Source organism: Callithrix jacchus, chromosome 2 (assembly GCF_049354715.1).
Source record: "Callithrix jacchus isolate 240 chromosome 2, calJac240_pri, whole genome shotgun sequence".
NCBI classification, from domain to species: domain Eukaryota; kingdom Metazoa; phylum Chordata; class Mammalia; order Primates; family Cebidae; genus Callithrix; species Callithrix jacchus.
In genome coordinates, this window is record NC_133503.1 from 73,730,689 (window position 1) to 73,752,900 (window position 22,212).

At 47.6% G+C, this 22,212-nt stretch overlaps 1 long non-coding RNA gene across 2 annotated transcripts in view; it reads right to left on the bottom strand.

Moving 5' to 3' along the window:
- Positions 1–20,509: 20,509 nt before the first annotated feature.
- The window catches only part of LOC108590080 (uncharacterized), a 43,734-nt gene continuing 42,031 nt past the window's right edge, over positions 20,510–22,212 (bottom strand). The window contains exon 6 of one of the 2 annotated variants that reach the window (XR_008479527.2): positions 20,510–20,844. This is a non-coding gene — a long non-coding RNA (uncharacterized LOC108590080). The remainder of the gene's footprint in view (positions 20,845–22,212) is intronic. The other variant, XR_004735793.3, reaches the window with a different exon arrangement.

Consider the following 22,212-nt stretch of genomic DNA (forward strand, 5'->3'; position numbering starts at 1 on the left):
GTGGATAAGTCATATGTCAAGTCAGCCTGGAGAATATTTGACTGGGCCCCTAGCAGATCTTTAAGATTTAATATACAGAGCTACCTTTTCCCAGTGGAAAGAAGGGTAGTCCTTGACAATTGCCTGTGGGCATTGCCAGAGATAGTGCAGGCTGGACAAGAATACCCACCACATGTCCAAGAACCAGTGTCCTTCAAGGGTGTTTCTGTGGACTTCAGGGAGAGTGTGTTCTGCAGAGGAAGTGGCACAGAGGTATGATGCCAGAGAACCACAGTCATCTCTGTGTGGGGTGTCTGTGGGTAACACTTTCCACACTCATGTATCTAATGCAAAGTCATCTAGAATACTTTCTCCATATTCCACCCTGCCTGTATCCTGATTCCTAGACTTCCATGGCACTACTTATGTGTGAATGAAGGAAATTTGTTTATTCATGTATTTACTTACTCATTCACTGACTGTGCAATAATGATGGGGCACTGGCTCTGGGAAAAAGCTTGGAGAAGGAGGGAGAATGTAGTTTAGGGTTAAGGCTCAGGAATAAAAGAGAAACTGGGAAGCTGAGGACTAGGAGAAAGGAAAAGCTCTACTCAGCCTCCCCTGGTTATGCTATACTCAGCAGGGGCTGGCAGGACATGTAGGTTTGTGACTGAAGGAGAGGGTTACTCCAGCCACATATGGAAGTCTGGCACCTAATGTGTGGGCTTCACCAGGATGGAGGGTGTCTGAGAGTAGCAATAGAAGCAGCGCACCTGTTGTCTCACGTTGGAACTTCTTGTTCCCAAATACTTCTGTCCCAGTGAACAGAATAGGACCACCCTTCCCACATGTTGAATTCCTCCCTCTTTGCAGGGAGGGCTCTTCTTGCAAATCAGTTCTTCTCCAGTCACACAAGCCCCACTCTGGGCATAGAGTGTGTGAAACCTGCCCCTGGATCTGGTGCTAGGAAGGAGACCCCAGGAAAGAGTGTGACATGGACACTCAGAGACCCTGGGAGGGACAACAGCTGAGAGGGTGAGTGCCAGAAGATAGAGGACAGTGACCATGGTTGTCATGACCATCAGGGACAGGCAGAGGCCCTCTGTGACTCTATGGCCCAGATCTTCCCAGATTATCTTCTTGTCACTGATCTATGTCCTGGGTCTCCTCCTATGAGCCACAAAGGACAATCTCCTCTTACAGCTGTGCTCTCATTATCACACCTGGCCCCACACCTCTTCTTCAGACCAAGAGTGGCAGGGCTGAATCTTGCGGACCCAGCCACTTACTGCTTAGGTATAGGGCCAGCTTCTCAATGTTGCTGCTGCCTTGACTTGCTCCCATGAGACCTGCATATCCTCATCAACACAAGACCCTTCTCTGCCAGCTCTGGAGTCCCCAAACCAAAGCCAGCAGAACCAGGCAATGGCTCACATGATCTCCCCCTTTGTAAGATCATTCCACTTGACCCTAATGCAGGATACCTTTAAAAATGACATATCTGTGAACTGGGATCCCTATTACAGAAATCTAGTTTATGAACAACTTTTTGGGGATAAAACATGTTACGTCATAAGCTGCTTCCAACACATGTGGCAGAGATAAGGTTCCCTGGACCCCCATTCCCCAGAGAAAGGCCCAGGCACTCCCCCAACAGGTCTCACTCAGCAGCCGCCTGGTAGCTGGACTGGGTCTCTGAGGAGGGGCCCCGAGGCTCAGTCCAGGGTCTTCTATATGACTTTGGGGTTTCTCCTGGGGGACTCGTGCACATCTGAGACCTTATGGACAAGGAATGTTGAGCCCTGCAAAAGGAGACAGTCATTCTTTAAGGGAGGGGCACAAGATGGAGCTTATTTGCTTGATGCCCCTCTCCTACTCACTGTGAAGGCTGGTTTTACTCTTCAGGGGTCCTAAGGCACCCACTGAAGTCTTCCCAAAGGACCAGAGGTGCCTGTGCTTCTTGCTCATCCAGAAGACTCCCACTTCTGCCCTTCCTATGGCAGGCAGATTCTGAAGAGTGGATGAGCAGCTGCAGCCAGGCAAGGAACCAGCAGGCACCCCCACCAGTGGCCTGAAATGGCTGCCACAGCACACAACTGAGCACCTTAGAGTATAGGAAAGGCTGGCATAGGGGTCCTTGAAGATGTCTTCAAAAGGTGCCAAAGTCTCTGAGTTCCTCAGAGCTCATTATGTCTTCTTGTAGCCATGGGCCTTGGAGCTGCTGGAAAACAGAAAAGAGGCTTTCTAATTCCAAAGGGGAAACTAAGGCAGGACCCCAGAAAACCCCCACATTGTAAAGACGAGAATTATGCTAGTCCAAGGTTGGAAGGCATGTGTGACTCAAAGTCCAGCCTCTGAAGCACATGGAGAGAGAAATGGCCACCAAGACCTGCCTATACTCCTCCCAGGACGGAGCACTGCCCACTTTGTCCACCCCATAAGCTGTTGGCGCTAAGGCTTCTACAGACCCTGTTCTTTCCACTTACTGTCTATCACCCCAAGGGGTTTCTGTGTTTGCATGAGCCTGTATATCATGCCCTTATTTCACTGTAGATGTGGAATGTAAGGTTAAGTCACCAATGTACCCATTTATTTCTGATGGTCAAAGCTGCAGCCCACAGATGCCAAGGCAAACCACAGACATGCCATGAGGGGGAAGCCACATGCCAGGGAGGAAGCCCAGCCCTCAACACCTCAGGTTGCAGGAAGTGGGGTGAGGGGGCAGAGTTTGAAGACACACCTGGGGCATGCTGTGTGTAGGTCGCAGAAAGAGGCAGCAATTGGCTCCTGTGGCAGAGTATGGAACAGCCTCATGTTCCCAGCTTGTGTGGCCCCTGTCTTTTGCCAATGTGTGTAAGTGCCACTGCAGGGAACCTTGAGGGGCCTCAGGAGTTGTCTGTGGTCAGAACCAAAATTTGTCTCTGCTTTGCCATCTCAACCACAGTTTTCTATAATGTTCATAGATGCTGCTCAGAAGGTCGCTCCTGGCCCATGTTGAGCTGCAGCCATCACCACCAGTCACATCACGACTATCAGGATAAGGGATTTATCAGCTCATCCAGGCTTTGTATCTGCACCAGGCCAAGGTGTTTCCAGAATGCCTCTCCCTCACCTCCTTCCATCACAAGAATGGACTTTCTGTTTTGGCTTTTCATAGATGCTATAAATTATAACCAATGCTGTGTGTGTGTGTGTGTGTGTGTGTGTGTGTGTGTGTGTGTGTGTGTGTGCATGTGCCCATGGACATGGCTTCATGGCTGGGCCTTCTTGCTCTGAATCACCTCATGGATCCTCAAAGAAAGGAGTTAGTGTGGCTCTTACCATGGCTCACCCTAGCTCCTGGCTATAAGAGGTGGATACCACATGGTGAGCTTCTTGGGAGCTGCATGGCAGCAGCAAGACACAGAACCAAGGAAGAAGTCTCCCAAGGCTCTGCTCCTTCCTGCATGCTCAGAATCCATTAGGTGAACTAACACAGATGGCTCAGTGTCCCTGTTTACAAACATCCTGTACGGGGCTGGTGGCCGCCATGCCCACTAAAGGGAGAGGACAAGGCCAGCAGAGCACCCACAAATTACAAGTTCAGAAAACCTCAAATGATGTGCAAAAAAAATTGTCAAGGTTAAGAGAATTTTTCTATCACTTCACTTCACAACTCAGCATTTCTGATGGGGGCGATTTATAGGCTGAGGGAGCTGGAAGAGGGCTTGGGGGAGAGTGGGCAGAAGGGCAATATGCTTTGGAGGTTCTAGAATTGCCGAGGCTCAGCACCAAACAGCCTCAGAACTAGGCTTTCAGCTGACAAGTAGGCAGGGAGCCAAAGTTTAAATTTGGAGAGAGATGCATCCCTGAGGACACAGTGGCCTCCACATGGAGACACCATGGCTGGACTATCTCCTTCTCTCTCTGGCTCTCTCCTGCATTCACTAATTGTGTATGAATAGAAGTAAGCAATGTAGACTGGGTAAGGAACTCTGCATTCATCCATACATCTGTCTACCCACTTCTCATCTGTATCAGCCTCTTTTGCCATAGAGATCACACCAGGCCTCAGGCCCTGCCCCAAGAGACTCAGATGGCCCCGATGGTGTCAGGGCTAAAAGACTTCACATGAGAGTAGGCCCAACTCCCAGATGTGGCTGGATGTAGCATGTACCTAGGTTGGAAAGGCCAGGTTTGCACCCTAGAAAAGGCAGAGACATTGCCTTTGGCATCAGATTCTTGCTGCTGGCCCCACGTGGCATAGCAAGAAGCACATGTTCAGCTGCACATTACTGTGATCTTTGACACCTCCCTACCTCTGAGGATTATTCTTCTATGATTTCCTGATCTCCAGGAGCACCCAGAACCCAAGAAGGCCCCAGTCAGATGCAACTTGGGCAGCCTGAGGTCTACCAACCTGGGGAGGGGTGGCCTCTCTCTGTCTTTGTGGGTGTTATAGCATCTTTAGGGTACCATTTTTTGGCCAGAAACCTCTGTGGCTGGTGGCACCCTTGCCCGAGTTCTTGTCCTGTGTCCATGAAGAATGAGATACACAGAGAAGTGGAGGGTGAACAAAATGAAGATAAACTTTACTGAGTGTTAGGACAGCTCAGAGGAGGCCCCCAGAGGTAGCTCCTCTCTGTAGGCAGGTCCTCTCCTTCAGTGATCAGCTCTCAGCAGAGAGGTGGCCCTGGAGTGAGTGGCTCCTGTCTGCAAGCAGGTAGCTCCTCTCTGCAGCCAGTCATCCAGTCATCTCAGTCCTCTTCCCTGCTCTGGCTAAGCTTTGAGGTGAGGAAGTGCTTGCTGATTGGTCCATAAAGTATGGGCCTGCAGGAAGAGGTACCATAAGTCCTCACTCCCGCTCCCACCTGGCCCCCAGCCTTCAGGCCCTCCCTGTCTTGCAGGAGAGGACTTCCTGTCCATATCCCCTATACTTCCTGTCCATATCTGCCTCCCCACTGCTGCCCATGGCACCCAGGCCACTGGCAGCAAGGGGCACCCTCAGGACAGTGTTGAGGTCCCCCAACCCACATCTCAGCCTCCCTCCCACACTCGTTGTCACCCAAAGTCTGGAGGGGCCAAGGTGGCAGGGGCCAGCATGTCAATGTTGTCCCTAGCCTGGGGCTCCAACAGGGCCTGGACTTGACCCCAGCCCCTCCCCAAGATCTGAGTCAGCGCCAACCAGGAAGTCTGGGAAGCCGCTCAGACCTGGGTGGCTCCAGCTGTGCCTGGGGAATTCCAACCCTGCCAACAGGGAGGGGAGGAGTTCACCTGTCTCTGGCACTGCAGAGTGCACAGTGCTGGCCAGTGCACCTTCTTTGCATCTTCCCACAGTGGCACTGAGTGAGGTGCAGGTGGCATGGTGGACCTGGCAAATCCTGCACAAACCCACCCCTCCCAGGGCTGGTCCTCAGAATGCCGACTGTTCCTTGGCTGGTGCTTGGGAGCCCCTGGGGCAAGGCAGAGAGCGAGGCTGAGGCTGTAGCAGAAGCTCAGGGCCTGGGAGTGGATCCTGCCAGGCAGTGTGAGGGCACAAGTGGTATAGTCAGCTGACTTGGGAACATGCGGCCCACTGCTGCCATCGTTGCTCCCACAGCTGCCCCTGCTGCCCTCTCTGCCGCCTTGCAGCCTGGGGCAGTTCTTCAAGCCCTTGCTTGGCCGGGGCAGTGTCTGGGAAGGGGGCGACACCACCAAAAGTTCCCTGCTGTGGCAGGCGCTTTCCCAAGCCTGGCTGGCAACCCTGCCAGGTAGCACCTCTGGGAACCAATTGTGGACCAGACCCAGCCAGCCACCACACTCCGACGTGGAGTGAATCCTGGGGATGCAGCCTCGGGTGGCCCCTCACTGAGCCTCCATCGTGGGCACAGAAAACTGATGCCCAGAAGGGAGCCAGCAGCTGCCACGTCACTGGCCGGTCCAAAAAGTGGGGGCCACTCCCACTTCCCACCCCAGGCCACTGAAGCTCGGTCACCGCTCCGCCTTTGCATTTGGGGCATGGACCCCACGCTCCTAGGACAATCAAGGCACTGTCCTGGGCCCAGCTCCTCACTGGGGCCCCTCTGTGGAGGATCTTGCAGTTCCCCTTCCAGCAGTTGGGTGAGCCCAGCCAGGCCACACAGTAATGGCTCCCAGGGCAGTAGGCCCTGGGACTGTTCGCCTCAGTGCCTGCACCAGAGGACCCACAGCCTTCACCCTCACCTTGCTGCAGCCGGGGCCATGGCAGCTGCCACTTTGGACAAGCTGCCACTGCCATTATGGGTGCTGGCAAGTCTCACTACAAAGGAAGCAGGGACCAGGATCTGTGACTGCCCAGGCCTGCTTTGTGGAGTCCATGGGAAATCCTGTGCCTCCCAGAAAAGGGCACGGGCACCCTCCCTCCAGTCCTTGAGTCAATTCCGGAGAGCAAGCATGGCAGCGGCTGGTGGCACTGTTCTGGAGTCCAGTGCCTGGGCTGGTAGCTGGCCCTTCTCTTGGGGCAGCTGTGTATCCAGAGACTTCCATTTCCTCTTCTGCAAAATGAGGCAACACAGCACCCAGCTCTTAGATCCCTGGCAATGAATGAGAGTCCTTGATTGCCAAGCATGTCCCTGAGTGCATAGAGACCCCGGAAAGGAAGGTGAGAGGACAGGAAAGGTAGCAGGAGGGAGAAGCAGTCTGTGCAGCCATCTGCCTTTTGTGGGATCAGAGAAAGCACAGGCACAAGAAGCCAGGCCTGCAACCCCCTACCCACCCAACCAGAACCATGCACCCAGGGCCACTTCAGGAGCATTTCTTTTGTCTGAGACCAGAGAAAAGCAGTAGCATTTGAAGCTCTGTCCAAGCTCTGGGGCCTGACTGTGTTGAGGCATAGGCCCTACCCCTCCCAGCCCCCTCCCAGCACACGCCTCCCCATGCTCCCCTCCCAGCACACCCCTCCCAATGCTCCCCTCCCAGCACATTCCTCCCAGCACATCCTCTCCTAGCTCTCCTCCAGCGCACCTCTCCTAGCGCATCTCCTAGACCCCTTCTAATGAACGCCCCCAGCACACCACCTCCCAACTCACCCCTTCCAGAAACCCCTCCCAGCACACCCCTCCCAACACACCCCACCCAGCCCTCTCCCTTCACTGCCCCTCCCAGTGCACTTTTGCTGATTCAGGGCCCTGAGATCAGGGCTTCTCCTGGCTTTCCTTGAGGAAGCACCACCACAGTCAGAGGAAGAGGTGTAGTTGGCATAATGGCCTGGCCAATCCCGCATGAACATGCCCCTTCCAGGGCCTGTCCAGTGAATGCTGGCTGTGCCTTGTCCCAGTAATGTAGAGTGTGGGAGTGTGCATGGTCATGTACAAGTGTGTGTGCATGTGGGAGTGTGCAAGGGCATGTGCACAGAAGTGTGGGCATGTGTGGCAGCCTGCACAGAAATGTGCGGGTGTATGGGAGTATGTACAGGTGTGCTAGTTTGCAGGGGAAAGCACGGGCATGCAGGAGTGAGGGCATGTGAGAGCATGAGCAGACATGTGCAGGTGTGAGAATGTGTGCCCAAGTGTGGTGTGCATAGGTGTGTAGTAGTGTCCTGGGTCATGCAGGTGTAAAGGTGCAGGAGTGTGCATGGGGTGTGCACAAGTGTGGGAGTGTGCAAGAGCATGCATAAATGTGAGGATGTGTGCACAGGTATGCAAGACAATGCAAGATTGTGTGCGGGTGTGAGCAAGTTCAGGGGTGTGCAGGTGTGGGGGAGTGCACAATCATGTATGAGTGTGCAGGGGAGTGCATGGGTGTGCAGAAGTGTGCAGAGGCACGTGTGGGTGTGAGGTATGTGCCCACGTGTAATGGTGTGCATGTGTCGTAGTGTCTGCAGGCATGCAGGAGTGTGTGCCAGCATGTGCATGTGTGGGAGTGTGTGCAGGTGTGTGAGGGCATGACATGTGTGCAAGGTCATGAGCGTGTGGGCCTATGTGTGGAAGCATGCACAGGTGTGTGCAGGTGTGTGGGAGTGTGCCTAAGCATGTGGGACTGCATGGGCATGATAGTGTGCATGCAAGTGTGCACACATGGGAGTAGGTGGGCATGCCAAGGTGTGCGCCTGTGTGTGGGAGTATGCATGGCAGGTGGCATGGTGGCCGAGGTCAATCTTGAAGGAACCCACTGCTTCCAAGGCCAATCCTACCAGTGCACCTTCAAGGGGTGCTGGAGATCTCCCGAGACACCACAGGGAGTGAGGCCTCGGCTGCAGCAAAGGCTCAGGACTGGGGAGCCTGCCCTGCCAGGCAGTGCAAGGGTGGAGGTGATACAGTCAGCTGCCTTGGGGACCTGGGGACAAGGAGCCGACTGCCACCCATCACTGCTCCCATAGCCACCCCCGCTGCCCTCTCTGCTGCCTTGCAGCCTGGGGCAGAACTCCAATCCCTTGCTGGGCCAGGGTGGTGTCCAGAAAGGGAACACATCCAACCAAGTTCCCCGCTGAGCCCAGCGTTCCCCCTCACCTGGCTGACAACCCTGCCAGGTAGTGCCTCTGGGAATGGATTATCACCTGGACCCAGCCACAGCTGATGCAGGGTGGATCTTGGGGACGTAGCCTCAGGCCCCTTGCTGAGCCTCCGGCCTGGGTGCAGAAACCTGGCCTCACAGCAGGAAGGGCGCATCAGCCGCAGTTGGCCAGGTCTGCAAAGCAGGTGCCACTCCTGCTTCCCAACCAAGGCCACTGAAGCTGAGCCACAGCTCCGCTTTTGCGTCTGGGGCCCGGACCCTGCCCTCTGGGCACAATCGTGGCACTGTCCTGAACCCAGCTCCGCATTGGGTCCCCTCCTTGGCAGACCTTGCAGTTCCCCCATTAGCAGGTGGCTGGGCCCTGCCAGGCCCCACAGAGTAGTGGCTCTCAGGGCAGCAGGCCCCAGGACTGTTTGCCTCAGCATCTGCACAGGAGAACCCACAGCCCTCGCTGCCCTGCACTGCATCAGGCGCCATGGCAGCTGCCACTCTGGACAACCAGCCACCTGCCATTATAAATGCTGGCAAGTCTCACTCCAAAAAAATCAAGGACAGACCAAGAAGTGTCACTTCCCACGCCTGCTTTGTGGAGTCCACAGCCTGGGAAATCCTGTGGCTTCCAGAAAAGGGCATGGGCACCCTCCCTCCAGTCCTTGAGTCAGCTCTAGAGAGCAGGGATGGCAGCGCTGATGGCACAGCTCTGGAGTTCGTGGCCTGGGCTGGTAGCTGGTCCTGCTCCTGGGGCAGCTGTGTATCCAGGGGCTTCCATCTCCTCTTCTGCAAAATGGACAACACAGCATCCAGCTTATAGATCTCAGGTGATGAATGAGGGTCCTTAATTGCACCCAGTGTGTCCCTGAGTGCACAGAGACCCCGGAAAGGAAGGAGGCAGGAGGAAGCAGTGGTCTGTGCAACCATCTGCCTTTTGTGGAATCAGAGACAGCACAGGCAAAAGAAGTGAGGCCTACAGTCTCCCACTCACACAACCAGAACCATGGGGCCAGGGCCATGTCAGGAGCATTTCTCTGAACTGAGACAGAAAAGCAGCAGCTTCTGAAGCTTTCTCCAAGCTCTGGGGCCAGCAGCCTAACTGTGCTAACAGGAACAGGCCCTGCCCCCTCCCAGCTCCTTCCGAGCACACTTCCCATTGCACCCCTCCAAGCACACCACCTCTCGGACCCCTCCTAAAAAAACCCCAGCACAGTGCCTCCCAACTCACCCCTTCAAGACCACCCCTCCCAAACCCCTTCCAACTCACTCCTCCGAACAAACCCCACCCAGCCCCCTCCTAGCAGGTCCCAGCTCACCTCTCAGAGCACACCTCTCTCAACACATCATTCCCAGCACATGCCACTGGGCCCCCTCCCAGCATGGCCCCATGCAGCACAGAACTCCCAGCACACCCAACCCAGCCACCTCCCAGCACACCCCCTCCCAGTGCTCCCTTGCTGATTCAGGGCCCTGATACCAGGGCTTCTCCTGGCTTTCCTGGAGGAAATGTCACTGCTCCCTGGGCTCCCCTCACAGGTTCCACTCTGTGGAATGAAAGAGTTAACCAAGACCACTCAGTCATCCCAAGTGGACTACCGGGGAGAAGGGAAGCTTCTCCATTTAGGAGCTACCAGGTGTAACTACCAGCCTATCACCATCCAATTTGTCAGGGGTTGGGGACAAGCCTCTTCTGGGGATGAGAAGTGGCCTAGAAAACAGGAGTGACAAGGAAGGAGAGGCTGTTAGGCCAGAGAGGGGACCCCACCTACAGGGCAGGGAAACATGGGCAGGTACTCTGGACCATGACCCCTGGGAGATTTGTTGCCTCTGGTCTCCAAGCCTCTGCACCCCCAGAGGAACAGGGACACACCAGGGCTCCAGAACACTGTCCCATGAAAATGAGAAACCAGCCATGTCCTTGTTCAGAAACACTTGAGCTGCAGGTATTTACCCCAGCAAGTAGAGGGCTAGGATTCAGGCTACATGCAGATATCTTCAGGGCCATCACATGCAAAAGGCTTATTCTGGAAGGTGACAAGGGCCTTATTGGGAATGGAAGGACTGTCCACCCAAAAACAATTCCCAAGGATGTACGCAAGGGAGACAGAGAGAGGGTGAGCAGGATGGGACATTTGAGCCCCACCAACACAGGTGCTGTGAGACCTCCACCTCATAGCAAGCTCCAGCCCCCACCAGTGGTGGAGTGGGCCAGGGACCCCTGGGGCTTGGCCAGCTCAACACCTCTCTTGGTCATAGCCAGCTCAGCCTGTATCCCTCCCTGTGGCAGAGAAAGACAGCCAGGACTGCCTCAACATGTGGAGGGCTACAGACTTCAGCTCTGGCTTGGTGGGCCTTTTGAGAAGTTCCTGCAACACATCAGCAGTTGGGGTGGCAAGTGAGGGCAACTCTAAGAGGTCTTTGTGCTTGTGGAGGGGTCTCACCCACATGCATCTGGTGGTCTGCTCCCTTGAAGATGAGAGAAACTGCCTCCCCCAACAACGAACAGTCCCTGTGGCCTCCTTCCTCCCAGGCCATGCCCTGGCCACCTCTGTCTTGGTGAGAAGTGGGATGCAGTAGAGCAGGCTTCCAGGTGTGTGGTTCTTGGGTTGGACATGCACCTGTATCCCAACTCAGAAGGATAAGGCGGAAGAATTGCTTGAACCTGGGAGGGAGAGGTTGCAGTGAGCCAAGACTGAGCCATTGTGCTCCAGCCTGGTGACAGAGCAAGACTCCGTCTTAAGAAAAAAAGAAAAAATACGAGTATCACAGGTTCTCACAAGTTGGAGCTAAAACATTTCATCACTTCATGGGAGGTAGAGAGTGGAAAGAGATAACAGATATTGGGACAGGTACATGAGAGAAAGGGGGAAGATGAGAAGTGGGTTAAGGTGTACAAACATATGGTAAATGAAATAAACTTAATCCTTGATGGCAGAATAGGGTGTCTACAGTTAACAAAAATGTATTGCCCTCCGGTGATGGACACCCTAAATATCCTTGAATGACTTATACTTTACATATATGTAATAAAATTTCACATGTACCCCATACATTTGTACAAATTTTTAAAAATTTTGTTAAATAAAAATATGTATGATCACAAAGTAGGTAACTTAAAACAATAAAAATTTATTCTCTCAAAATTCTAGAGCCTAAAAGTCCCAAAATCAAAGTACTAGCAGGTTTGTTTCCTCTGGAGGTTCTGAGGGAGAATCTGTTCCATACCTCTCTCTATATATATATCCAGTGGTTACCAGTAATCCTTGGTGTTTCTTGGCTTATAGGCACATCACTCCAATCCCTGCCAATGTCTTCACATGGCATTCTCTCTACACCTCCGCGAATCTCTGTGTCCTCTTCTCTTCCTGTAAGAACCCTTCTCTTCTTGTAAGGTTAGGTATGACAATCTTAACCTAACTAATTATATCTATAAGGACCCTCTTTCCAAATAAAGTCACATTCTGATATTCTTATATCAGTGTGGTGGACATAGGAATTTTTTTTGGGGTGGGTGCGGGACACTATTAAATCCATCATGGAGTCCATGTCCTGTACTGTAAGGTTAAGGTGATTCACATTTTTATTCCCCAAACACCTAGACTATATGGAATGAACACCAAATAACAGACACAGCCAAGTGTCTGGCCCATGCCTCTCATCCCAGCCATGCTGGAAGCCGAGGTGGGAGAATTGTTTGAGGACAAGATTTTGAGACCAGCCTGGGTAATATAGTGAGACCAATCTTTCTTTCTTTCTTTCTTTTTTTTTTTTTGAGACGGAGTTTTGCTCGTTAGTCAGGCTGGAGTGCAATGGCGCGATCTCGGCTCACCGCAACCTCCGCCTCCTGGGTTCAGGCAATTCTCCTGCCTCAGCCTCCTGAGTAGCTGGGATTACAGGCATGTGCCACCATGCCCAGCTAATTTTTTGTATTTTTAGTAGAGACAAGGTTTCACCATGTTGACCAGGATGGTCTCAATCTCGTGACCTCGTCATCCACTCGCCTCGGCCTCCCAAAGTGCTGGGATTACAGGCTTGAGCCACTGCACCCGGCCTAGTGAGACCTATCTCTATAATAAATTTTTAATTAGCCAGGTGCAGTGGCTCGTGCATGTAGTCCCAGCTACTCAAAAGGCTGATGTGGGAGGATGCTCAAGCCCAGGAGTTCAAGGATGTAGTGAGCTATGATTACACCACTGCACTCCAGCCTGGGTGATAGAATGAGAACCCATCTATGACAAAAAATATAAAACAAATTTCAAACGTGAATACACTAAAAATATTACAACTAAAACAGTCTGTCCTGCAACTTTGAATACTTTGTGGATTTTTTTCCCTATTTCAAACTTATATACCATACATTGGTTCCTGGAAGCCCATTCCCAAAAGGCCATATTCTCCACTGTCACATTAACAACCATGAGCTGCAATGATCTCTCATAACAAGCTTTAGTCTCTCAATAGTGCTTTCAAGTTGCAAAGCACTTTAATAACACAATTTTAACCCAATAAGAGCATACAGGGAGATTTTGAAATCCGTTCTACTTTGAAACAGACCTTGTATGTTCACCTAAATCCCCTATCTACCATGATCTCATAATTGTATGTCTGTGTGTACTAGGTTATTAGTAAAATAATATCACAATCATATTATGCATATACAACCTGAAATACTGCTTTTTTCAGTGGAAGATGTGGATGTTATAAGAAATAAAGGAACTGGTCCATAAAGTCCATCTCAGAACATGATCTTGGCCTACTACCTAATTTCCAAGACCATATGATCAGTTATGGGTCAGACACACTAAGGACCACTTAATCCAATCATTAAATTTCCTCTATGCAAATACAGTCTCTGCTCCACTGTTCTGTTTCCATTCATCCTCTTTCTTAGCTCTCTTCCTCTCCATAAAACCTAAGTAGGCCTCTTTTATACTTGAGTGTTTTTATTTGCATGAATCTAGTTTATACATTGGAATGCTCCAAGCAATAAATATCAAATATGAACATGGAAGGTATTACATGGTAGGAGGAAAGAGGAGTGCATTTGACCATCAGGCAACCTAAGGGTCTAATACAGCCTACCTATATCACTAAGTGAAACACATTTGGTCTTTATTTCTTTCAAAACTGAAGTTGATATTCTTAGAATATACATCCTGACATCTTTAAAAATTAAATTTTATTGCAACTGCAAGTTATTTTTAAATGGTTCAGTCAAAAAGATGGATAGAGAGGCAGACATAGATAAAACTAATATGACAAAATGAAAACTGTTGAATCTAGATGTATTGGATATATAAAAGTTTACTAGTCTTTTTTCTTTTTTTTGAGACAGAAGATAACTTTATTTTGGATGCCTGGGCGCCCAGGATGGCAGAAGGCTCATGCCTAAAAGGGTGAGGGAGAGTAACAAAGAAGGCAGTTCAGTTTATATGCTGTTTGAGGCTGGAAAATTGAGGCAGGAAGTGGGTTTCAGACAAAGATAGTCAATCAGGTTTTACAAAATTCAGCTTCCTGGTCATTTGACTCTATAACCTTGCAGTTGAGGTAAGGGGTAAAAAGGTGGGGAGAGGTGATCCAGGGAGAACAGAAGAACAGGAAATGCAGGAATGTGCTGGTTGGAAACCTAAAGATGTGTTCTGGTATGCTTATCTATGTAAAGAGAAGGGTTCCCAGTCTGCTTTTCTTTTGCTTTTATTTACCACTTATATGCTTATTATTTAAACTACATTCTATTCTATTTCATTTTAGTTTCCTTCCACATTTACCCCCTTGAAAAGCTTTCTTTTAAAATCTAGATACTATTACCAGAAAGCTTTTGCATCCTTTTTATACACAGAATGCAGAGTTCAAGTCTCCTCACAGACAACTTGCTTGCCTGGGAATTACCTTGCCTGTGTATTTCCTCGTAGGGCTGCTGGTGTCCTTCATGGAAGCAGACTGGCTTTTGATATGACTTTGGCCTTTGCTGGCCTCCCCGCGGCTGTGCCTGTCTTAGGTTGCTCTCATCTTTCGAAGAGTCTTACCCATCATTGGCTAACCAGCCATCCATCTAGGGGCATATAGGCAACTTGCTTGCCTGTGAATTATGCTGCCGGTGCACCTGCACCTGGTACTGCTCGGTTCCTTCATGGGAGCAGACTGGATTTTGCTATGACTTTAGCCTTTCCTGGCCTCCCTGTGGCTGTGCCTGTCTTAGGTTGCTCTCATCTTTCAGAAAGCCTTATCCATCATTTGCTAACCAACCATCCATCGGGGGGCACACTGGCCACTTGCTTGCCTGTGAATTACGCTGCTGGAGCATCTGCTCCTAGAGCTGCTCGTTTCCTTCCTGGGAGCAGACTAGATTTTGCTATGATTTTAGCCTTTTCTGGCCTCCCTGTGGCTGTGCCTGTCTTAGGTTGCTCTCATCTTTCACAGAGTCTTACCTGTCATTGGCTAACCAGCCATTCACCTGAGGGCACACAGGCAACTTGCTTGCCTGTGAATTACGCTGCTGGTGCACCTGCACCTAGTGCTGCTCATTTGCTTCATGGGAGCAGACTAGTTTTTAGTATGAATTTAGCCTTTGCTGCCCTCCCCACAGCTGTGGAGAGGGGGTCACTAAAGGGGTACTCCCCCAGACTCTGGGACCCTGGTCCCGGCCAGTCGCATATCTCTCTAAAAGACTTTATCCTGTAGCCTATGGATGGCCAGCTTATGTAAGAGTGGTGGCGGCCACAGCCCTATTAGCCAAAGAAGCAGATAAGCTGACTTTGGAGCAGGAGTTAAACTTAGTGGCATCCCACACAGCATAGTCACTACTCTGTGGAGCTCTAGGAAAATGGATGTCTAATGCCTGCATAGTCCAATATCAGGCCTTACTTTTGGACCAGCCCCGAATAAAGTTTTCAAAAACCACAGTTCCAAGCCCCGCCATATTGCTACCTGACAGCAAGCTAGAGGAGCCCATACATGACTGCCAACAGACAATAGATGTCCTCCACGCTGCACGACCGGATCTCACCGACGTCCCCCGGCAGAACCTAGAAGAGGTACTGTATACAGATGGCAACAGTTTCATGGTCGATGGAGTCAGGTATGCCGCAGCAGCTGTGGTCACTCTAGAGCGGGTTATCTGGGCCCAGGCTCTCCCACACAGAACTCAGCCCAAAAGGCAGAACTCATAGCTCTGATAAAGGCCTTGGACTGGGCACAGGGAAAAACTGTCAACATCTACACTGATAGCCAATATGCCTTTGCTACGGCTCATGTACATGGAGCCATTTATAAAGAAAGAGGACTACTTACCTCAGAGGGAAAACTCATCATAAACAAAGAGGAAATCCTAGCCCTACTAGAGGCTATATGGAAACCCAAAGCAGTGGCATTAATACACTGCAAAGGACACCAAAAGGGAGATTCACCAGAGGCAAGGGGAAATAGGGCAGCTGACCTACAAGCCAGACAGGCAGCCTTGGGACCAGTAAAACCTGATTCTTCTTATAACTCTGCCGGCCCCAACCCTGCCCCCTATCCCTACGTATTCACCTGATGAAGAGAGCTTTGCTAAGGAACAGGGAGCATGACAAGATTCCACAGGATGGTGGATTCTATCAAACACAAGGATTGTGCTCCCCAAAGCTCTAGAATGGACTCTAGTTAAGGACACACACCAAGCCGCTCACTTAGGACAAACAAAACTCACTGAGCTACTGGGCCAGATACTACATTCCAAATTTACATGACATTGTTAGGGAAACTACTACTCGATGTGATGTGTGTGCCAGGGTAAATCCAGGGGGCAGTAGGTCTAGTCAGGCAGGGATAAGACTTAGGAGTACTAGCCCAGGGGAACACTGGGAGGTAGCTTTTACTGAAATAAAGCCCCCAGAATGTGGCTATAAATACCGCCTTGTGTTTGTAGACACTTTCTCTGGATGGGTCGAGGCTTTTCCTACTAGGTCAGAAACCGTACTGGTAGTAACAAAGAGACTTACAAAACCTGGTTCCTCCGTTCAGCTTGCCCCGACACTGGGATCAGATAATGGCCCTGCATTTACAGCACAGGTTTCTCAGGGCCTGGCCAAGGCCCTGGGCATATCCTGGATATTACACTGTGCCTATTGCCCCCAGAGTTCAGGGCAGATTGAAAGGATAAACCGGACCATAAAGGAGACTTTAACAAAGTTTATTCTAGAGACCGGTGAAAACTGGGTCAACCTGCTTCCTTTTGTTCTCCTCCATACCCGATGTACTCCCTATAAGAAAGGGTTCACTCCTTTTGAAATTATGTTTGGAAGGCCCCCTCCCTTACTCCTCAAACTTGCAGACACCATACATGCTGAAGTCCATAACCATACACTCCTCAAGTCCTTGCAGGCACTCCAGCCTGTTCAGTCCCAGGTGTGCCTGCTCATCAGGGGAATTTGACCTACCCCAGTGGACCTCACTGACCAGCTGGTACACTCCTTCCAGCCTGGGGACAAAGTCCTGGTAGACATTCACTGCCTCTGGCCTAACTCCTCGCTGGAAAGGACCCTACACCATGATCCTGGTCACCCCCATGGCAATCAAGGTGGATGGACTGCCTGCCTGGATCCACCACTCACATGTCAAGATTGCCCCCCTGGACACACAATGGAGAGTAGTTACCAGAATAAGCTTCTATAAAGTTGCTTGTCCTGCATCCACTCAATCCCAAAACCAGGGATGTGGTTTTTCAGCTTAAATACCCTGATCCCCCTGAGGTTGGGGCCATGGGTTGGAGAGACGTGAGTCCTCTGTGGTCGCTGGCAGTAAAAACCCTGCAATTTGGCATACTTTTGTCTTGGCTGATAATTTTATACTCGACCCAAATACTTCAACCGTCATTGGCTAACCAGCCATCCACCTGACGGCACACAAGCAACTTACTTGCTTGCCTGTGAATGATGCTGCTGGTGCACCTGCACCTAGTGCTGCTCAGTTCCTTCATGGGAGCAGACTGCCTTTTGCTATGAATTTAGCCTTTGCTGGCCTCCCTGCAGCTGTGCCTGTCTTAGGTTGCTCTCAGCTTTCAGAGCATCTCACCTGTCATTGGCTAACCAGCCATCCACCTGAGGGACACACTTTTGGCTTTTCTCTTGGAGACAAGGATGAGTACGCCAGTTAGGAGTTAAACCTGGAGTTCTTTCCTGTGCCTTTTGCTTCTGCCCAGGTAGGAGTTATATATTACACCCTAGCACGTTATTTTCGAAGTGATATTTAAGGGTTAGCCTCTTTACTGCATCCTCACACAACTGTGTTTCGTAAGCCACATCGAAGGTGAGGAAGGGGAGAGATGGGAAAGGAAAATACCCTATAAAATACTTCTTTCAATTGAATAGTCTTCTGCCTTTTCATGAGAGAAGCTTTTTTCGGTGGGTAATGGCTAATATCTACTTAGTGCCATTATATGTGGTGTGTTTTGTCACCACTGCCTCTACAGTTGACTGTATACTCCTAAACAGGAGTGGCAATAAACAAGGGAATACAAGACAGCACCTAAGTACTATGCTCCCTATGAGAGTACTTTGAGAAAAAAGCTGAATAATTCAGAATAAATGTAGTCAGAAATGTCTTTAAAATATCTCCATAAAATTTTACTTATAACTAAATAATGGGACCTTCCATAACTTACTGGAAGCTACTGAAAATGTAACAGACCAGCATGAAATATATATTTTAATAACACATTTTAAAACAAGGAGTGTGTGTCAGCTTTATCTTAAATTCGGCAATACAGAGATACAAAATAAATTCATATAAATCTTGAAAAATCTAAAGAAAAAAGTTCAAGTCACTATTTAGTGCTAACCATGATACTTTTCTGTAGTCAATGGCACCAGTGATACTTATATTATCCTTTCAATCCAAAACCTAAAACTGTTAGGATCATCAAAACCTACCTATTTCTTCAATGAGTACACTTGTAGCTACTTGATAAAGAGGCCTCATACATTGCTTTATATAAAATATAATTCGATGGGAAAATGGTTTCTACAAACATAGCCACTTACATTTCTACCTTCCTTCCCAACATTTTCGAACCATTTGCTACCCACTAGGCCTCCCAATTTTGTTTTTCAGTGTTGATTTTAAAACAGTTAAGTAGTTTTAAAGTAGATGACCATCAAAAAGGAGAAAAGGAAGGCTACAGATTGTTAAAAGTTGTCTAAGATTGCCCTTGAGTCATGTTTGGATAGGACCAGAAGCAAGATTAAAGAGTTTACAATTTCTGTCTTTTATCTGCATTATACCTAGAAAACAATCCAGAAAAAGCGGGAGGCAGGTTTTCTGCTAAGCTTCAAATCACACATCTCTGAGGTGACAGTGACATGGGCTTGTTTGGAGTCAGAAAAATTTGTGGCATGTAGAACTATCAAAGAAAAATATTTTATTTTCAAATGACAGTTTGAGTATCTTTATCCAAAATGCTTGGGCCAAGAAGTGTTTTTGGATTTCTGATTTTTTTCGGATTTGGGAATATTTACATATACATGAGGTATCTTGGGAATGGAAGCCCAAACTAAACATAAAATTCAGTTATGTTCCATGGATACCTTATACATAAAGCCTGAAGTTAATATTATAAACTATTTTAAGTAATTTTGCGCATGGAACAAAGTTTGTGTTAAGTACTCACAAGTGGAATTTCCTACATGTGGTGTCATGTTGGTGCAAAAAGTTTCAGATTTCAGAGCACTATGAATTTCAGATTTTCAGATTAGGAATCTGTAATACCAAAAACAACAATTTTATCTTTTTTTATATGTGTTATAATATTCCTTATATTTCAGTTACATTATCTTTATATTTATTGAGGTTGCTTATCATCGCATAGTTTAAAGGATCCAATAGTTTATAAAATTATATTACAAAGAAACAGTTGTCCTCTCCTCCCACTACATTTCACAAGTCCTATAGAAAAGTACTCTCAACAATAAACTCTGAGAAAAGAAAGAAAAAAACACTTATCTGAAGAATGTAAAGTGCTTTTAATTACCAGGCCCAGAGAGATATGAAAATGAGACAGCAATCATGCCCTACTCCATTCTTTGAGCTATGTAGTCCTTTCCTGAAACTGCCTGTATAGCCAATCATCAATCAATGTTATTTTTGTAAACTAATGAGACTTCCTGACAAATAACTTTGTATCAATCCACACCCTGCCCTCTTTGAATGCCTTTAAAAATCCACTTGCAACTGCTTCTAATCAGTGTACAATCAGGACAACTTGAATCTATGCTCTTCGGTTGCAATCCTCAAGCTTGGTCAAAATAAACTTTCTTATTTACATTAATTGTGCCTCAGCTTCTTCCTTTTAGGTCAACAACTTCATAAACCCAAATAAGGTTCATTTTGCTACTTCTATACTTTTTATTTTAATTTTAAACAATGTTTATTGATATTCCACCAGAAAAGCTAAGAAGTTAGCTAAGGATGTGGTGTGATCTCGGCTCACTGCAACCTCCACCTCCTGGGTTCAAGTGATTCTTCTGCCTCATCCTCCCGAGTTGCTGGGACTACAGGTGTGTGCCACCACACTCAGCTAGTTTTTGCATTTTTACTAGTGACGGGGTTTCACTATGCTAACCAGGATGGTCTTGGTCTCCCAGCCTCAGGATCTGCCCATCTCAGCCTCCCAATGTGCTAGGATTAGAGGCCTAAGCAACCTCATACAGCCAGAAATCAATAGCAGAAAGAAAATCAGAAATTTACAAATACATAGAAATTAAACAACACTCTCCTGAATACTGAGTCAGAGAAGGAATAAAAAAAAATAAAAAAGTATCTTGACACAAGTGAAAATGGAAAAACGACATATCAACACTTATGAGAATCAGTAAAAGCAGTTCTAAAAGGGAAGTTTATAGTGACAAGTGCCTACATTTTAAAAAAGAGAAATATTTCAAATGAACAATCTAATGTCATACCTCAAATAACTAGAAAAGTGCGACTAAATACAAAGTCAGCAGAAGTAAGAAAATAAAAAAGAATGGAGCATAAAAAAATGAAATAGAGTCTAGAATGACAATAGAAAGATCAACAAAACTAGGATTTGATTTTGGAAAGATAACACTGACAAATCTTTTTTTTTAAATTTTTTATTGGATTTTAGGTTTTGGGGTACATGAGCAGAGCATGCAAGACAGTTGCGTGGGTATGCACATGGCAGTGTGCTTTGCTTTGCTTCTCCCCTTCACCCACATTTGGCATTTCTCCCCAGGCTATCCATCCCCGCCTCCCCCTCCCACTGGCCCTCCCCTTTTCCCCCCAATAGACCCCAGTGTTTAGTACTCCCCTTTCTGTGTCCATGTGTTCTCATTTTTCATCACCCACCTATGAGTGAGAATATGCGGTGTTTCATTTTCTGTTTTTGTGTCAGTTTGCTGAGGATGATGTTCTCCAGATTCATCCATGTCCCTACAAACGACACAAACTCATCATTTCTGATTGCTGCATAATATTCCATGGTGTATATGTGCCACATTTTTCCAATCCAGTCTATTATCAAACACTGACAAATTTCTAGTTACATGATGGAAAAAAAGGAGAGATGACTCAGATAAGTATAATTATAAATGTAAGAGAAGACATTATAACTGGTAACAAAGAAAAACAAAGGATCATAAGAGACTACTATGAACAATTATGCACAAATTGGATAACCTAAAAGAAATGGATAAATTCCCAGAAACATACATCCTACAATACTAAACCATGAAAAAAATAAAACCAATAAGAGATAAATAAAGAGTAAGGAGATGAAATCAATAATCAAAACCTCCTAACAAAGAAAAAGTTCAGGACCTGATGGATATGCTGGCAAACTCTAATGAACATTTATAGTAGAATAATTGTTAATCTTTCTCACAGGCTTCCAAAAGAAATTGAACAATATGGAACATTTACAAACTAATTTTATAAGGCTAGCCTCACCCTGATACCAAAGGCAGACAAATACACTACAAGAAAAGAAAATAACAGGCCAACATCCCTGGTAAACAAAGATGCAAAAATCCACAACAAAATACTAGCAAACCTAATTCAACAGCATATTAAAACAATTATATACTGTGATCAAGTGGGATTTATCTCTGAGGTACAATATGGTTGTATATGTACCAAATACCGTTCAATATGTACAATTTCACATGTCAAAGTAACAGAATATAGGATAAAAATATAACTATCTTAATAGATGAGAAAAAGCATTCCATGTAATTCAACATCCTCTTATAATTTTTAAAATTACAAATGAAACACAGAAGGAAGGTATCTCAACACAATGAAGGCAATAGATGATAAGTTTATAGACTAACAAACTCAATGTTAAAAAGTTAAAAACTTTTCCTCAAAGATCAGGAACAAAACAAGGAAGCCAACTCACGCCAGTTCTCAGTATTATACCCAGAATTCTTAGCCAGAGCAAGTAGGCCATAAAAAGTCATATGAGGCATGCAAATCAGAAATTAAAAAGTAAAATTATCCATTTGCAGATAACACACTCTTATATATAGAAAACCCTAACGACTCCATCAAAAACTACTAAAACTAATAAACAAATTCAGTAAGGTTACAAGATACAAAATCAACACACAAAATGGGTTGTGTTTCTATATACACAATGAACTATCCACAAAGGAAATTAAGAAAACAATCCCATTTACAATTGCATCCAAACATAAAATACTAAGGAACAAATTTAACCAAGGAGGTAACACTTCTTTTTTTTTATTTTTTATTTTTATTTATTTATTTATTTTTTATTGCATTTTAGGTTTTGGGGTA